Source organism: Dendrobates tinctorius, unplaced genomic scaffold (assembly GCF_039654945.1).
Source record: "Dendrobates tinctorius isolate UK_male_01 unplaced genomic scaffold, ASM3965494v1 ptg000029l, whole genome shotgun sequence".
Lineage (NCBI taxonomy): Eukaryota > Metazoa > Chordata > Amphibia > Anura > Dendrobatidae > Dendrobates > Dendrobates tinctorius.
Genome location: NW_027361697.1, coordinates 49,388,861 through 49,401,990, shown reverse-complemented (window position 1 = coordinate 49,401,990; position 13,130 = coordinate 49,388,861). Strand labels below are relative to the sequence as shown.

General features: G+C 43.4%; 1 protein-coding gene across 1 annotated transcript in view; it reads left to right on the top strand.

Moving 5' to 3' along the window:
- RNPC3 (RNA binding region (RNP1, RRM) containing 3) overlaps positions 1-13,130 on the top strand; it is a 538,973-nt gene that overhangs the window by 318,872 nt on the left and 206,971 nt on the right. The window lies entirely within an intron of this gene.

Sequence of the window (13,130 nt, the reverse complement as noted above, 5' to 3'; positions counted from 1 at the left end):
ATGACGCTTCTTTTCATGGTGGGGAAAGCAGCTGTGGCAGTGACCGCAGCCTCTGCCCCCTGATGATATCCCATGTGAGAGTCCCAAAATGAAATGGAATTCTTAAACAAAATGTCATTAGAAGTTTAAAAAAAGAAAAACACAAGCAGACAGGAAGTTAGAGTAGAGAGGGAAAGGTAGAAATTTTTTTAACTGAAATATATTAGAAAAGTGATTAGATTATGAATTAATTTTAGTATGAAAGTCACCTTTGGTTTCGGATCACCCTTAATTCTGCATAATATTAATTTTGTCACTTTACAAAAAGCAGTTGCTTATGCGATGAAGTTTACATGAGCGTATAAAAAAAAAATTGTTTTTTTCATTTAGAAATAGACGATTTTCCATCTGTATTGTCATCCGTATGGCATCCATTTTAGACATCAGAAGTGAATAAAATTTTAAAGAAGAAATAGTATCCTGTGTTAGTAATGGAAATGTATTCGTAATAATCGGATGCTATATGGATGATTCATATGGGATCCTATTTTTTTTATTTTTGCACACCCATAGACTTCAACAGGCGAGTCTGCTCCGAAATACAGAAGAGACCGGTGGGCACTGTGACGTTTCTCACAGACATCTTCAAGCTGTAATCTAAATACCACAATTCCATAACATTGCTCCTAGAGCTCTGAATGAGGTCGGGCTTTTTTTTTTTTCATAGACAGCACTTGGACAAATATTACAGTTGTGTGAACATAGCCTGACAATACTTGTTGCAATAAAGCTTATCGTAAAAAGTAATAGCAGCTGATCAAGCAATAAACATGGGAAAAAGTTTTTCTCCCACCTCTACTCCACATGCAGAGATCCACATCACATATGGGCAGGAGCTGACCGGCAGGGGGTGGGAATCCTTACTGCAGTCTATGGAGTGAATGTGATAAGCCAGAAATCACAGGGGGGCACTATCAATTTGGTCTACGCTCACATTGATTTGTTTTTTTGGTCAATTATTTACACTGAGTAGGTGTTTTTTATTACTATAATTAAAATAAAATTGTTTTTAAGGGATTATATGCTCAGACGTGATTATTACTCCCAAGTCTGTATATGACATTGTTCGCATACCCCTAAGGTGTCTAAACAGCAGAAATCATTCAAAGTCACCCTATGTTGTAAACTACACCTCTGAAGGATTCTATTCAGGGGAATAGTGAGCATTTTGAACCCACAGGTACTACACAGAATTACCGTATTTTCCGCTTTGTAATACGCACTTTTTTCCCCCCAAACTTGGGGGGAAAATGGGGGTGTGTCTTACAAAGAGGATATACATTACCAGGTGTAGGCCGCAGGGGTGTCAGGCTGTCAGTCGGCGCTGTGGGTGTCTCCGGGTGCCCAGCCATGTCTCCGGTTCCAATCCCGGGGCTCTGGCGACATTTTGCGACAGGCCAGAGCCCCGGGGCTCCCTCTTGGTTCCCTCTGTTTTGGGCTCCGGCAATATGGCGGCTGCCGCCGGGGGCGGCGCATGCACTGATGGTGATCTCGGGACAGATCTCGCCGAAATCTCATCTCTTGAGATCTCAGTCCCGAGATCACCATCAGCGCATGCGCCGCCCCCGGCCGCCATATTGCCGGAGTCCAAAACAGACGGAACCGAGATGGAGCCCCGGGGCTCTGGCCTGTCGCAAAATGTCGCCAGAGCCCCGGGATTGGAACCGGAGACACCACTGAGCAAGTGGAGACATGGATGGGCACCCGGAGACACCCACAGCGCCGACGGACACCCGGTAAATGTGGGCAGAGGCCCGGGCTGCTGCACAGACCCCCCTGGCAGCAGTACAGCCCCCCTGGCAGCAGCGCAAGCCCCCCTGGTAGCAGCATGAGCTCCCCTGGCAGCAGTACAGCCCCCCTGGCAGCAGCGCAAGCCCCCCCTGGTAGCAGCATGAGCCCCCCCTGGTAGCAGCACAAGCCCCCCTGGCAGCAGTACGAGCCCCCCTGGCAGCAGCATGAGCCCCCCTGGTAGCAGCATGAGCCCCCCCTGGTAGCAGCATGAGCCCCCCTGGCAGCAGTACAGCCCCCCTGGCAGCAGCGCGAGCACCCCTGGTAGCAGCACGAGCCCCCCTGGCAGCAGCACGAGCCCCCCTGGCAGCAGCGCGAGCCCCCCTGGCAGCAGCACGATTCCCCCTGGCAGCAGCGCGAGCCCCCCTGGCAGCAGCATGAGCCCCCCTGGTAGCAGCACGAGCCCCCCTGGCAGCAAAATGCACATCGGAGCACCATCTCATCCCTTCCTGCGGCCTGCAGTATCACCCCACTCCTGCCTCCTCCAGCAGCGACTCTGGGACCCCAGTTCACCGCAACCACCACCCCCCCGGTAAGCAATAAGACACCTGGATTATAAGAGGCACCACCATTTTATTAAAAAAACGTTTTTTCCTATTTTTCCCCTCAAAATTTGTGGTGCGTCTTATAATCCGGAGCGTCTTATAAAGCGAAAAATACGGTAGTTGACATTAAGTTGTCATATTGAAAAAGTTCATTTTTTCACACAAATCCTGCTTTACCCCCAAATTTCTCACTTTTGCAAAAGATAACACCAAAAAGTGGACCTTAAAGTTTGTTACCCTTGTTCTTTTAAGCTTGACAATATCCCACATGTAATAAAAAATTCTGTTTAGACAAACAGCAGAACTTGGCATGGAAGGAGCAATATTTGAATTTTGGAACACAAATTTGCCTGAAAGAGATGGCAAGCACCATTTCGCATTTGCAGGGCCCCTAAGGTGCCTAAACAGCAGAAACTCCTCACAAGTGACCCCATTTTGGAAACTACACCCCTCATGGATTTTATACAGGGGTCTAGCGAGCATTTTAAACCCATAGAAACTACACAGAATTTGATGACAGTAGGTTGTCATATTAAAAATGTTCATTTTTTTCTCAAAAATCTTGATTTAGCCCCAGATTACTCACTTTTGCAAGAGATATCAAAAAGTGTACCCAAAGTTTGCTGCCCACATCCTTCTGAGTCTGTCAATACCCCACATGTACCCTCAAAGTTATGTTTGGACAAAAGGCAGAGCTCGGAAAAGAAGGGGCACAATTTGAATTTTAGTTCTATTTGGAATAGATATATTGTCATATTTGCAGAGCCTGTGTGCTTCAAGAGCAACAGAAAATGAACATAAATGTCTACTTTGCTAATTATACCCTCTAATGTATTTATCTAGGGAGGTAGTGAGTAGTTTTTTATGCAGTTTTATGCAACACAAGTTTGAAAAATTACAATTTGCATTGTTTTCACTGTCACTGCCTCAGTGACTACCGCTGACGTCACTTAGGCTGCGCTGACTCCCCGCCTGACCCGTGTTGAACTGACAGCATGTGAAAATGTTCAGAAACTTTCCCACACTAATCAGTTCGTGTCCGGTCAGGAGGGGAGGCTGCACAGGCAGCTTTTCCTTCATTCCTCCGTGGTTTACAGTCAGGCCGGTCGCAATACCACCGCTCGCGGTTGTAAACTATTTAACCCCTTGAAATGGATTGCAGCGTGTGACATGACTGTACAGCGGACAGGTATGGGAAACAAATACACTCTCCATTCCTGGTTTTGCTGGCTGTAAAATACATGTTATGGAAAAGGTTGAGGTGAACCCAACAGGGGAAAATGTTTGACAGCCCAATACACAGTGTATGGGCATTTCAACTCTAGGAGAACCGCTCGTTTAAATTGGGCATATTTTTTAATCAAGCCTTCCTCCACGTCTCATCATCTGCCGCCACTAGATAACCTGGGTTAGCGTGTTCCGTGCTGCTTCCTAACAAGGATGGGTTGTTTTGCGGGGCGCAAAATACTTGTTATGGAAAAGGTTGAGGTGTACCCCACAGGGGAAAATGTTTGCCAGCCCATACACTTAGTGTATGGGCATTACAAGTCTAGGAGACCTGCTCCTTTTCAATGGGACATTTCTTTTTAAGAGGCCCTCCTCCATGTTTCTTCCAAGGGGAAATTGGGGTTATTGGCGTGCATATGACTTGGTAGCAGGGCAGGCCTTGCAGTCTATGCATAAGAAAACAGATTGGGAGTACAAAATGAATAATGTGAAGTGGATTTTCCAGTGCCCATCCAGTATGTGGGTTCAAAGGCATATTGGGGTGCATATGACTTGGTAGCAGGGCAGGCCCTGCAGTCAATGCATAAGAAAAGTTTGGGATTACGAAATGAATAATATGAAGTGGATTTTCCAATGGCCATTTAATACGTGGCTTGAAAAGCTTATTGGGGTGCATGTAACTTTGGGGCAAGCCAGGCCTTTAATTCAATGCATCATTTTTTCAGGAAGCCCTCCTGTACCTCTCGCGAAAGGGATAATGGGGTGCGTCATAATTCTTGGCAGCCCATCCACTCACTGCATAGGCAATAACAGTATAGGAGACCCACTGCTTAATAATGGCACTTTAAGAGGATTTATTCTGCCTGATGCCCCTGTAAAAATAGGCTCTGTGACTTTAAGAGTCCCTCCTTCATAAATGAAACAAGATGTGTCTGCTTATGTGTCACACACCACATGGCCAGCTAGGGTTGTTAAAATGTTACAATGACATTTCCCAGTGAATGCATTTGTATTGGTTGAAAGCAATGCTAAAGTTGCAAAATGCCTCAAAACCGCTGCGTCTCAACATAGCCCAAGTGGTGGAGGAACATTTTTGTTTTGGGTTAATTATTTTGGCTTAGATACAAGTCATTAACCTGGAAAAGATGCACCTTAACACATTTCCCAGCAAAATCCATTTTTTTTTCCTTTTTCTAGGTTTTTTGGTGCACCTGTAAAAAGGGTGTGAAACTCGGACAACATTGTTTAGAGCTGTGACCTAGGAGTGAGAAATGCTTCCAGGGGCAGTTGCTATGATGTTCCCGTGTCATTTGAGCAGTGTTTCCATCATTTTCAGATGTTTTTAGACCTTAAAAAACCCCCAGGGGGATAGCGATAAAAATGCTCAGGTCTCCCATAGACTTATATTGGGCTCGTTGTTCTGTCCGAGTACCCGAGTATTCCAATTTGTTCGACCCGAGCAATGAGCACCCGAGCATTTTAGGCCATGTGCACACGATGCATTTTTCCTGCGGATCCGGATTTTACCGCGCAGAAATGCTGTAGATCCGCAAAGTGATTTACAGTACAATGTAAATCAATGCAAAAAAAAAACTGCTGTGCAGACGCTGCGGTTTTTGTGCGGTACAAAAAAATGCAGCATGTCACTTCTTTTGTGCGGTTTTCCACCTGCTCCATTCTCCAAATCCGCAGAGGGAAAACCGCAGTGGAAAACCGCAATAAAAAAGGAAGAAATCCGCAGGAAAAATGCAGGTCATTTGACCTGCGGATTTCTTCAAATCTGCGAGGAAAAATCCGCAGGAGGAAAATCTACGTGTGCACTTAGCCTTAAGGCCCCGTCTCACTAAGCAATCTCGGTAGCGAGATCGCTGCTGAGTCACAACTTTTGTGACACAACAGCGATCTCACCAGCGAGATCGCTGTGTGTGACAGCGATCAGCGAGCGGCCCCCCTGCTGGTATCGCTGATCGCTGCAAGAAATCTCTGGACATTTCTTTGGTCGCTGGTCTCCCGCTGGCCAGCACGCATCGCTGTGTGTGACAGCGGGAGACCAGCGATCAGGTGTAAAAAAATAATAAAAAAAATAAAAAATATAGTTATTCTCACCTTCCGATGTCCCGTTCAGCCATCCTGCCTCTCTCCACGCTCCGGTCCCAGTGATCCTTAGCACGAATGACCGTGAGACTTTGTTATCCCGCGAGACCGTGACATCTCGCGGTCATTCGTGCAAAGGATCACTGGGACCGGAGCGTGGAGAGAGGCAGGATGGCTGAACGCGACGTCGGAAGGTGAGAATAACTATATTTTTTATTTTGATTCTATTTTTTACAGGATGGCAAGCGATGCCGGGCGCTCGGCATCGCTGTGCTGATCGCTGGTGAAGCTGTCTGTGTGACAGCTCATCAGCAATCACATAGCGACTTACTAGCGATCCTGACACCTTGATATCGGTGTCGGGATCGCTGGTATGTCGCTTAGTGAGACGGGGCCTTTAGTGCTCGCTCATCACTAATGCCCATTAACCATCATCAAGGTGGTCTCCGGAATTAAAATACAACTAGATAAGCCCTTTAACACTCATAAACACTAAAGCGATTGCCCAATGTCAACAAGATTGTCATTTATCTTTCCTAATGCCTCATGTACTGTACATGGCAGTATTACTGCTTGGTTAATAACAGCAGTAAGGCCCCCACAGAAGTTCACGGTGCTCTGCTGTGTTTTCATACAGTATGTACTTCATTACACACTGTATTAAACAGGTATTCTCCCTAAAAATATATTTCTAATTAAACTACACAACAAATTTCAGGGAAGTCCTTTCCCCTGAGGAAATTTTATTGTATCTTATAGATTTTGATATGCTGAACACGAATATGTGCTCCAAAAGTCTGTATCACGTAAGGTTTTTAACCCCTTCATGACCAGAGCATTTTCGATTTTTCGCTCCCCTTCTTTCCAGAGTCATAACTTTTTTATTTTTCTGTCAATATGGCCTTGTGAGGGCTAATTTTTTGCGGGACTAGTTGTACTTTTGAATCACACCATTGGTTTTACCATGTCATGTACTCGAAAACGGGAAAAAAATTCCAAGTGCGGTGAAATTGCAAAAAAAAGTGCAATCCCACACTTGCTTTTTGTTTGGCTTTTTTGCTAGGTTCACTAAATACTAAAATTGACCTGCCAATGTGATTCTCCAGGTCATTACGAGTTCATAGACACCAAACATGTCTAGGTTTCTCTTTGATTTTTTTTATTGCTACTCCGTTTAGCGATCAGGTTAACTCTTTTTTTTATTGATAGATCGGGCGATTCTGAGCGCGTCGATACCAAATATGCGTAGGTTTGATTTTTTATATTATTGTTTTATTTTGATTGGGGCGAAAGGGGGGTAATTTGAACATTTTTATTTTATTAAACACTTTTTTTTTTACTTTCGGTATGCTTCAGTAGACTCCATAGGAGGCTAAAAGCTGTCATAGCGCTGTATTGCTAAGTTTTTAACACTAAGGTTCGGATACAGCTTTAAAGAAGGCTACTACTTGCGATATAATGCAATTTTATTACAAGGTACAGAATTAAAGGAATAGTATGATTGCGTACACTTTTGTATATTTTAAGATACAAAGGTTAAGTACATATAAAGATTGAATACATATGATTAAGTATATATAAAGATTAACTATATACAGTATACTCACATCATCAATCACCAAGAGGCTTTTAAACATCATCCATCTGGAATATCAGAGAAGCAACATCAAGACAGAGACCCCTGGAAGATTCATTACACTGCATGGGCGTCCCCACTTATGCAGGTATCAACACTGTACATGTGTACAGATATCCAAGTTGTGCTTCTGTCTCGGTCATGTTTCTCTGTCCTTATATACTAAATTACACTTATGTGTAACTTGCTTCACCCAACCCTTCCAGTGGCCAGCCTTCAAGGTCGGATGAAACAGACAACATGGTATCATCAGACAATGGGTCGTAAACCCTTACAATACAAAAGCCACATGGTTTTAGATCAGGGGTGGGGAACTTCAGGCCCCAGGGCCATTTACGGGCCCTCGATGACCTTTTATAAGGCCCCCGAGCAGATTCTCAGAGACCGCATTCTTGGGCAGGGAGCTGTTTTTTGATTGCCGTAAACGCATTCATTTCTTCTTGCTCTGTTAGCACACACACGCAGTGTTCACTACTGAACACTGAAGGGCATGCAATGAAAGATTAAGTCATGAAACCAGTGCCAGAGTCAGGATGTACTTTGTGGGCAGAGTTTGTACGGCCCCCGAAAGATGGTATAAATATCCTAATGGCCCTTGGCAGGAAAAAAGAGTCCCCACCCCTGTTTTAGATAAAACCAACACAGACAGAGGTTAAGTAAACCTTAATGTTTTACAATGACAAACATAGAAACTTAGAACTATTTGTGAAACAACAGTTGTCAACATTGTGTCACTGCGGGAGCATTGTCGGTCACATCAGAAATGCAGCTATCTAATGGTCTGACAAATCCACCACAGACAGAGATTACGTCATTGTCTGTCTGTAGCTGTTAATGTCTTACTAGAAATGCAGCTATGTAATATACAGAATTCATTCTATATATTTCAATATGGACTCAAAATCTTCCAGGGGTTCTCTGTCCTGGCGTTGCTTCTCTGATATTCCAGACGGATGATGTTTAAAAGCCTCATGGTGATTGATGATGTGAGTATACTGTATATAGTTAATCTTTATATATACTTAATCATTATATGTATTCAATCTTTATATGTACTTAACCTTTGTATCTTAAAATATACAAAAGTGTACGCAATCATACTATCCAATCATACTATTCCTTTAATTTTGTACCTTTAAATAAAATTGCGTTATATCGCAAGTAGTAGCCTTCTTTAAAGCCGTATCCGAACCTTAGTGTTAAAAAACTTGGCAATACAAGCGCAATCGCCAGCGGAATTACAGGCTTGCTATGAGCACCGACCACAGGGTGGTGCTCATAGCAATCTGCCAACAACAGCCATAGAGATCTCGAGGAGACCTCTGGTTGTGATGGCAACGCAATGACCCCCGATCACGTGACGGGAGGTCATATTTCCGGACCAGCTTCCAGAAGTGCATTTAAATGCCCGCTGTCAGAGTTTGACAGCAGCATTTAACTACTTAATAGGTGCGGGCGGATCGCGATTTCGCTCGCGCCTATTGCGGGAATATGTCAGCTGTTAAAAACAGCTCACCGCCGGAGCCCACCTCAAAGCGGAGTATACTGCCAGCTGATGAACTATTCCGTCAGCTGGCAGTAAGGGATTAAGAAACAACAGTTTATAGTCTACATTATGATGTCCAAGACACTACATACATGTGCATTGATGTCAGCAGCAAAAGCAATTATTCAAAAGTGTTTTGCAGATGACTTTCGTTTATAATCCGTGTCAGATACTTCTTCGAATAAGATTCCAGCAATAGTCAGCCAGCATTGATGTACTCAACTTTCCCTGGTATCTTTTCTCCATCAGCGCAATGTCTTGGTGAAATCTTTCACCGTGTCCATCGCTAACAGCACCAAGATTTGCTGGAAAAAAGTCCAAGTGAGAATGGAGATAATGCATTTTTAGTGACATATTGCATTTCATCAAATGATATGCTGTGAGAATGTTGTCCACGAGTTGTTCAATGTTTGGTGTCCTGCTGCTACCAAGGAAGTTGAAGGTCACATATTTAAAGGCTCTCCATGCCACATGTTCAGCACCTTGCAAAAGACCATCAAAGCTACTGTCATTCATTATATCTCTGATCTGTGGGCCAATAAAAATACCTTCTTTAATCTTTGCATCACTTATTCTTTGAAATTTCTTTTGCAAGTAAGAAAAGGCACCTGATTCTTTGTTCATTGCTTTGACAAAATTCTTCATAAGCCTAAGTTTTATATGCAAAGGAGAGAGAAATATCTTTGCTGGATCAACAAGAGGATTATGTTTAACATTCTTCTGTCCAGCAACCAGGTTTTCGCTGAGTGGCCAATCCATTCTGAAATAGTGCATTTCTCATGCACGACTGTCCCACTCACAAATAAAACAACAATACTTGGTAAATCCAAGCTGCAGTCCAAGAAGAAGTGCAACAACTTTTAGATCACCACATATGTTCCAGTTATAATTTCTATAATTAATGTGGGTCAACAGTAGCGCCATATTCTCATACGTTTCTTTCATGTGTACGGCATGTCCAATATGTATAGAAGGATAGATATTTCCGTTGTGTAGTAAAACAGCCTTCAGACTTAAAACTGACAAATCAATGTACAGTCGCCATTCCTTCGGGTCAAGTTCGCATCCAAGAGCACCAAACAACCCCAAGACGTCGTTGCAAAAGGTTAAACTGTCGACATGGTTGAAAATTTGATTAAGGTCTTCCTGACTGCGAAAAACAGAAACTCTTGTTCCTGATGATAAGAGATTCCATTCTAGTAGCCTTGGTCCCAATAATTCTGCCTGCCTCTTTGACAATTTCAAATATCTGACCTAGTCACTCAGATCAGCTTGACTGAACAGATGTGGATTAGATGTAGAAGGCTCAAAGTCTGCAGCAGTTTCATTTTCCACTGACACTGTTAGTTCATCTTCGTCATCCTCCATTGTCCATACTTTGGCGGCTTTGGAACACAAAGACTTTCATCGTGTGGCACTGGTCTTATGGCTAAAGGAAGATTAGGATATTCTATTGATTTCTTGTTCTTTGCTGAATATCCTGTTACATTTTTAAGGCAGAAGTAGCAATGTTACATGATCTCTCTGCTCTCCATACCATTGGGACAGTGAACAGCATTGAAGGTCGTGATCCATTCAGCCATGTTCTAACTATGCCAGTATTGTCTTTTGATTCCTCCCCTGCCCAGATGTGCTATGCTCCATACTCGGTTAGCTGAATGATTCACTGCGCCTGCGCGGAATTCGCATAATAAGTGCTTGCATACAGTTAGGTCCATATATATTTGGACAGAGACAACATATTTCTAGTTTTGGTTCTAGACATTACCACAATGAATTTTAAACAAAACAATTCAGATGCAGTTGAAGTTCAGACTTTCAGCTTTCATTTGAGGGTATCCACATTAAAATTGGATGAAGGGTTTAGGAGTTTCAGCTCCTTAACATGTGCCACCCTGTTTTTAAAGGGACCAAAAGTAATTGGACAGATTAAATAAAATGTTCATTTCTAGTACTTGGTTGAAAACCCTTTCTTGGCAATGACTGCCTGAAGTCTTGAACTCATGGACATCACCAGACGCTGTGTTTCCTCCTTTTTGATGCTCTGTCAGGCCTTCACTGCGGTGGTTTTCAGTTGCTGTTTGTGGGCCTTTCTGTCTGAAGTTTAGTCTTTAACAAGTGAAATGCATGCTCAATTGGATTGACATCATGTAATAATGTCCTCTGTCCTGTGCCCCTTCCCTTAATATTGTCCTCTGTCCTGTGCCCCTTCCTGTATTAATGTACTCTGTCCTGTGCCCCTTCCTTTAATATTGTCCTCTGTCCTGTGCCCCTTCCTGTAATAATGTCCTCTGTCCTGTGCCCCTTCCTGTAATAATGTAATCTATCCTGGGCCCTTTCATGTAATAATGTCCTCTGTCCTGGGCCCTTTCCTGTGATAATGTCCTTTGTCCTGGGTCTTTTCATGTAATACTGTCCTCTGTCTTGGGCCCTTTCCTGTAATAATGTTCCCTGTCCTGGGCCCCTTCCTGTAATACTGTCCTCTGTCCTGTGCCCCTTCCTTTAATATTGTCCTCTGTCCTGTGTCCCTTCCTGTAATAATATCCTCTGTCTTGTGCCCCTTCCTGTAATAATTTCATCTATCCTGGGCCCTTTCCTTTAATAATATTCCTTGTCCTGACTCCTTTAACTAGTAATGTCTCTTGTTCTGGCCCCTATCCTGTAGTAATGTCCTCTGTCCTGGCCTCTTCTTGTAATAATACTCCTCATGCTGACCCCATATTGTAATAATATCCTCTGTCTTGGGCCCTTTCCTGTAATAATATCCAATCCTGAGCCATTTCTTTAATAATGTCTATCATCCTGGTGCAATTTCTTCTTACTTGTTCTAGGTTTTCATGGTGAGCAGTGTCCTCTTCCTGATCCATAGCATGCACAGGGGCGCAGGCAGTACATAGTGGTGACGTCAATTCAGGGGTGAACCTAGCCTCTCTGCTGCCTGAGGCGAACAGCAAAATGATGCCCCCCGCACACAAAGTAAATTTTTATATCTATCCTGTAAAACTGAGTTCAATAGTGGACATTTCGATTTAGATAAATAGAAGAAAAAAGGTGTCCAAACACAAGGATGTCAGCGCCATCACACGCACATATAATAACATAGAAGTATCCAGAACAAGGGTCATTAATGGCAATGGTAGCCCTGGCACAGGGTCGGACTGGGACAAAAAAGCAGCCCTGCCAAACAAATCCCACCAGCCCACAAACTACAACACTCATCAGCCCCGATCAGGGAATTTTTGCTATACTTTGTCATCCCTTCATCATTCTCTTAAAGGAGTTATTTGAAGAGCCACATGTGAATAGCACCACAGTGTGTATGATTGGCCACAGCTCCATTTACATGGTGCTCTTCAAAGCTACGTTTCCCAGGATCATGGGGGTCCCAGCGGTCAGATCCACAACAAACAGAAAGTCATCCTCTATCCCCACATAATGCTCCATACAGTATTATAGGCCCCATATATTACTGCATACAGTATTATGGGCCCCATATAATGCTCCATACAGTATATTGGGCCCCAAATATTACTTCATACATATAGTACTTCATACAGTATAATGGGCACCTTATACTACTTCATACAGCATAATGGGCCCCATATAATCCTTCTCCCCATACCCCGCTGCTCTGGTCTTCTCAGTGTATTCTGATCCTCCGCACTGCTTAGCACAGGGACATCATTAACTTGACGTATATAATTGTCCACTTGGACTGATAGTAATAGTGACTTGTTTGTACCCTATTTTCACTTTATGGGGGTGCTCAGGGCATGTGATTATACACCAGTAAAAAGTATGAGACGCTCAATGCGACCAGTGCCACCTAGTTTCCTACCCCTCTTATTCTACTGGTATTGTGGGCACACTGACTGGTAGTGAGAAAAAGAAGAACAGAGAGAGAGAGAGAGAAAAAGAAAACAGAGAGAGAAAGAAAGAAAGAACAGAGAGAGAAAGAAAGATGGAAAGAAACAAAGAAAGAAGAGAGAGAAAGAAAGAGGGGAAAGAAAGAAAGAAACAGAGAGAGAAAGAAAGAACAGAGAGAGAGAAAGAAAGAGGGGACAGAAAAAACCGAGAGAGAAAAAAAATAAGAAGGGAAAGAAAGAAAGAAAGCAAGAAAGAAAGAGGGGAAAGAAAGAACAGAGAGAGAAAGAAAGAGGAGAAAGAACAGAGAGAGAAAGAAAGAGAAAGAGGGGAAAGAACAGAGAGATAAAGAAAGAAAGGGGAAGGAAAGAAAGAAAGAACAGAGAGAGAG